Below are 6,825 nucleotides of genomic sequence, written 5' to 3'. Positions count from 1 at the left end.
AATACGTATTGGTTCCCTTTCTCTAGTAGTCCAAACCAAACTGATAATTCGAAGAGACTTGCATAGATAACCAACCATACATAAAAAAATTCAGAGAAGAATCAAATATTGTTCATAGATAAACTTGATCATAAACCCACAATTCATCGGATCTCGACAAACACGCCGCAAAAAGAGTTACATCGAATAGATCTCCAAGAAGATCGAGGAGAATTTGTATTGAGATCTAAAGAGATAGAAGAAGCCATCTAGATAATAACTATGGACCCGAAGGTCTGTGGTAAACTACTCACACATCATCGGAGAGGCTATGATATTGATGTAGAAGCCCTCCGTGATCAATTCCCCCTCCGGCGGAGCTCCGGAAAAGGCCCCAAGATGGGATCTCTTGGGTACATATGGTTGCGGCTGTGGAAATAGGGTTTCGTGGTGCTCCTGGATGTTTTTGGGGTATATGGATATATATAGGAGGAAGAAGTAGGTCGGTGGAGCCACGAGGGTGGGGCGCGCCCAAGGGGGCAGGTGCGCCTCCCTGCCTCGTGGCCTCCTCGTTGATTTCTTGACGTCCACTCCAAGTCCTCTGGATCACGTTTGTTTCAAAAATAACTCTCCCGAAGGTTTCATTCCGTTTGGATTCCGTTTGATATTCCTTTTCTGCGAAACACTGAAATAGGCAAAAAAACAGCAATTTTCACTGGGCCTTGGGTTAGTAGGTTAGTCCCAAAAATAATATAAAAGTGTAAAAATAATCCCATTAACATCCAAAACAGATAATATAATAGCATGGAACAATCAGAAATTATAGATACGTTGGAGACGTATCAACCCATAGTTCACATCGCCATGTGACCAACACTCAAAGGGTTTACTAGAGTCAGTAATCTAGTTCACATCGCCATGCGATTAACACTCAAAGAGTACTAAGGTGTGATCATGTTTTGCTTGTGAGAGAAGTTTAGTCAACGGGCCTGTCAAATTCAGATCCGTATGTATTTTGCAAATTTCTATGTCTACAATGCTCTGCACGGAGCTACTTTAGCTAATCGCTCCCACTTTCAATATGCATCTGGATTGTGACTTAGAGTCATCCAGATCGATGTCAAATCTTGCATCGACGTAACTCTTTACGACGAACTCCTTATCACCTCCATAACCGAGAAATATTTCCTTAGTCCTCTAAGGATAATTTTTGACCGTTGTCCAGTGATCTACTCCTAGATCAAAATTGTACTTCCTTGCCAAACTCAGGGCAGGGTATACAATAGGTCTGGTACATAGCATGTCATACTTTATAGAACCTATGGATGAGGCATAGGGAATGACTTTCATTCTCTTTCTATTTTCTATCGTGGTCGGGCTTTGAGTCTTACTCAACTTCACACCTTGCAACACAGGCAAGAACTCTTTCTTTGACTTTTCCATTTTGAACTACTTCAAAAACTTGTCAAGGTATGTACTCATTGAAAAAACTTATCAAGCATCTTGATCTATCTCTATAGATCTTGATGCTCAATATGTAAGCAGCTTCACCGAGGTATTCCTTTGAAAAACTCCTTTCAAACACTCCTTTATGCTTTCTAGAAAATTCTACATCATTTCCGATTGACAATATGTCATTTACATATACTTATCAGAAAGGCTGCAGTGCTCCCACTCACTTTCTTGTAAATACAGACTTCTCCAAAAGTCTGTATAAAACCATATGCTTTGATCACACTATCAAAGCATATATTCCAACTCCGAGAGGCTTGCACCAGTCCATAAATGGATTGTTGGAGCTTGCACACTTTGTTAGCACCTTTTGGATCGACAAAACCTTCTTGTTGTATCATATACAATTCTTCTTTAAGATATCCGTTAAGGAATGTAGTTTTGACATCCATTTGCCAGATTTCATAAAATGTGGCAATTGCTAACATGATTCGGACACACTTAAGCATCTCTACGAGTGAGAAAATCTTATCGTAGTCAACACCTTGAACTTGTCGAAAACCTTTTTCGACAATTCGAGCTTTGTAGATAGTAACACTACTATTAGCGTCTGTCTTCCTCTTGAAAATCCATTTATTCTAATTGGTGTAGGATCACTGGAACTGATTTCTGTGATTAACTACTTCCCAATTCGGGAGAAGGTACAATTACCTCATCAAGTTCTACTTTCCTCCCACTCACTTCTTTCGAGAGAAACTCCTTCTCTAGAAAGGATCCATTCTTAGCAACAAATATCTTGCCTTCGGATCTATGATGGAAGGTATACCCAACAGTCTCCTTTGGGTATCCTATGAAGACACATCTCTCCGATTTGGGTTCGAGCTTATCAGGTTGAAGCTTTTTCACATAAGCATCGCATCCCCAAACTTTAAGAAACGGCAACTTTGGTTTCTTGCCAAACCACAGTTCATATGGTGTCGTCTCAACGGATTTAGATGGTGCCCTATTTAACGTGAATGCAGTTGTCTCTAATGCATAACCCCAAAACGATAGTGGTAAGTCGGTAACAGACATCATAGATCGCACCATATCTAATAAAGTATGGTTATGACGTTCGGACACACCATTACACTGTGGTGTTCCAGGTGGCGTGAGTTACGAAACTATTCCGCATTGTTCCAAATGAAGACCAAACTTGTAACTCAAATATTCGTCTCCGCGATCATATTGTAGAAACTTTATTTTCTTGTTACGATAATTTTCCACTTCACTCTGAAATTCTTTGAACTTTTCAAATGTTTTAGACTTATGTTTCATCAAGTAGATATACCCATATCTGCTCAAATCATCTGTGAAGGTCCGAAAATAACGATACCCGCCGCGAGCCTCAACACTCATCGAACCGTATACATCAGTATGTATTATTTCCAATAAGTTAGTTGCTTGCTCCATTGTTCCAGAGAACGGAGTCTTAGTCATCTTGCCCACGAGGCATGGTTCGCAAGCATCAAGTGATTCATAATCAAGTGATTCCAAAAACCCATCAGTATGGAGTTTCTTCATGCGCTTTACACCAATATGACCTAAACGGAAGTGCCACAAATAAGTTGCACTATCATTATTAACTTTGCATCTTTTGGCATCAATATTATGAATATGTGTATCACTACGATCGAGATTCAATAAACCATGCACCTTGGGAGTATGACCACAGATGGTTTTATTCACGTAAACAGAATAATAATTATTCTTTGACTTAAATGAATAACCATATTGCAATAAACATGATCAAATCTTATTTATGCTCAATGCAAATACCAAATAACATTTATTTAGGTTCAACACTAATCCCGAAAGTATAGGGAGTGTGCGATGATGATCATATAAATCTTGGAACCACTTCCAACACACATCGTCACTTCACCCTTAACTAGTCTATGTTCATTCTGCAACTCCTGTTTCGAGTTACTAATCTTAGCAACTGAACTAGTATCAAATACTGAGGGGTTGCTATAAACACTAGTAAAGTACACATCAATAAGAAGTATATCAAATATACCTCTGTTCACTTTGCCATCCTTCTTATCCGCCAAATACTTGGGGCAGTTCCGCTTCCAGTGACCAGTCCCTTTGCAGTAGAAGAACTTACTCTCAGGCTTAGGTCCAGACTTGGGCTTCATCACTTGAGCAGCAACTTGCTTGCCATTCTTTTTGAAGTTCCCCTTCTTCCTTTTGCCTTTTTTCTTGAAACTAGTGGTCTTTTCAACCATCAACACTTGATGCTTTTCTTGATTTCTACCTTCGTCGATTTCAGCATCACGAAGAGCTTGGGAATCGTTTCCGTTATCCCTTGCATATTATAGTTCATCACGAAGTTCTAGTAACTTGGTGATAGTGACTAGAGAACTCTGTCAATCATTATCTTATCTAGAAGATTAACTCCCACTTGATTCAAGTGATTGTAGTACTCAGACATTCTGAGCACATGCTCACTTGCTGAGCTATTCTCCTCCATTTTGTAGGAAAAGTACTTGTCAAAGGTCTCATACCTTTCGACATGGGCATGAGTCTGAAATACTAATTTCAACTCTCGGAACATATCATATGCTCCGTGGCGTTTCAAAAAACGTCTTTGAAGCCTCAATTCTAAGCCATAAAGCATGGTGCACTAAACTATCAAGTAGTGATCATATCGAGCTTGCCAAACGTTCATAACGTCTGCATCTGCTCCTGCAATCGGTCTGTCACCTAGCGGTGCATCAAGGACATAATTCTTCCGTGCAGCAATGAGGATAATCCTCAGATCATGGATCCAATCCGCATCATTGCTACTAACATCTTTCAACTTAGTTTTCTCTAGGAACATATCAAAAATAAAACATGGGAGCTAAACGCGAGCTATTGATCTACAACATAGATATGCTAATACTACCAGGACTAAGTTCATGATAAATTAAAGTTCAATTAATCATATTACTTAAGAACTCCCACTTAGGTATACATTTGTCTAGTCATCTAAGTGATCATGTGATCCATATCAACTAAACCATGTCCGATCATCACGTGAGATGGAGTAGTTTTCAATGGTGAACATCACTATGTTGATCATATCTTTTATATGATTCACGCTCGACCTTTTGATCTCCAGTGTTCCAAGGCCATATCTGCATATGCTAGGCACGTCAAGTTTAACCCGAGTATTCAACATGTGCAAAATTGGCTTGTACCCATTGTATGTGAACGTAGAGCTTATCACACCCGATCATCACGTGGTGTCTTGGCACGACGGACTTTCGCAACGATGCATACTCAGGGAGAACACTTGTACCTTGAAATTTAGTGAGAGATCATCTTATAATGCTACCGCCGAACTAAGCAAAATAAGATGCATAAAGGATAAACATCACATACAATCAATATAAGTGATATGATATGGCCATCATCATCTTGTGCCTTTGATCTCCATCTCCAAAGCACCGTCATCATCACCATCGACACCGGCGCGACACCTTCATCTCCATCGTAGCATCGTTGTCGTCTCGCCAACTATTGCTTCTGAAGGAAATATGCCCTAGAGGCAATAATAAAGTTATTATTTATTTCCTTACATCATGATAAATGTTTATTATTCATGCTAGAATTGTATTAACCGAAAACATAATACATGTGTGAATACATAGACAAATAGAGTGTCACTAGTATGCCTCTACTTGACTAGCTCGTTGATCAAAGATGGTTATGTTTCCTAACCATAGACATGAGTTGTCATTTGATTAGCGGGATCACATCATTAGGAGAATGATGTGATTGACATGACCCATTCCGTTAGCTTAGCACCCGATCGTTTAATATGTTGCTATTGCTTTCTTCATGACTTATACATGTTCCTATGACTATGAGATTATGCAACTCCCATTTACCGGAGGAACACTTTGTGTGCTACCAAACGTCACAACGTAATTGGGTGATTATAAAGGTGCTCTACAGGTGTCTCTGAAGGTACATGTTGGGTTGGCGTATTTCGAGATTAGGATTTGTCACTCCGATTGTCGGAGAGGTATCTCTGGGCCCTCTCGGTAATACACATCACTTAAGCCTTGCAAGCATTGCAACTAATGAGTTAGTTGTGGGATGATGTATTACGGAACGAGTAAAGAGACTTGCCGGTAACGAGATTGAACTAGGTATTGAGATACCGATGATCGAATCTCGGGCAAGTAACATACCGATGACAAAGGGAACAACGTATGTTGTTATGCGGTCTGACCGATAAAGATCTTCGTAGAATATGTGGGAGCCAATATGAGCATCCAGGTTCCGCTATTGGTTATTGACCGGAGACGTGTCTCGGTCATGTCTACATAGTTCTCGAACCCGTAGGGTCCGCACGCTTAAAGTTTCGATGAGAGTTATATTGTGAGTTTATGAGTTTTGATGTAACGAAGGAGTTCGGAGTCCCGGATGAGATCGGGGACATGACGAGGAGTCTCAAAATGGTCGAGACGTAAAGATCAATATATTGGACGACTATATTCGGACATCGGAAAGGTTCCGAGTGATTCGGGTATTTTTCGGAGTACCAGAGAGTTACGGGAATACGTATTGGGCCTTATTGGGCCATACGGGAAAGAAGGAAAAGGGCCTCAAGGGTGGCCGCACCCCTCCCCTTGGTCTGGTCCGAATTGGACTAGGGAAGGGGGGCGCCCCCTTCCTTCCTTCTCCTTTTCCCTTCCTCTTTTCCTATTCCATATGGGAGGTGGAATCCTACTAGGACTAGGGAGTCCTAGTAGGACTCCACACTTGGCGCGCCCCCTCCTAGGGTCGGCCTCCAACTCCCTTTCTCCTTTATATACGGGTGCAGGGGGGCACCCCAAAGAGACAACAATTGATCATTGATCTCTTAGCCGTGTGCGGTGCCCCCCTCCACCATAATCCACCTCGATAATACTGTAGCGGTGCTTAGACGAAGCCCTGCGTCGGTAGAACATCAACATCGTCACCACGTCGTCGTGCTGACGAAACTCTCCCTCAACACTCGGCTGGATCGGAGTTCGAGGGATGTCATCGGGCTGAACGTGTGCTGAACTCGGAGGTGCCATGCGTTCGGTACTTGATCAGTCGGATCGTGAAGACGTACGACTACATCAACCGTGTTGTGCTAACTCTTCCGCTTTTGGTCTACGAGGGTACGTGGACAACACTCTCCCCTCTCGTTGCTATGCATCACCATGATCTTGTTGGGGAACGTAGTAATTTCAAAAAAATTCCTACGCACACGCAAGATCATGGTGATGCATAGCAACGAGAGGGGAAGAGTGTGATCTACGTACCCTTGTAGATTGACAACGGAAGCGTTAACTTGGTTGATGTAGTCGTACATCTCCACGGCCCGAC

Source organism: Triticum urartu, chromosome 6A (genome assembly GCF_056163025.1).
Source record: "Triticum urartu cultivar PI428250 chromosome 6A, HENAU_Tu73, whole genome shotgun sequence".
Taxonomy (NCBI): domain Eukaryota; kingdom Viridiplantae; phylum Streptophyta; class Magnoliopsida; order Poales; family Poaceae; genus Triticum; species Triticum urartu.
Note: the sequence above shows the minus strand (reverse complement) of the source record.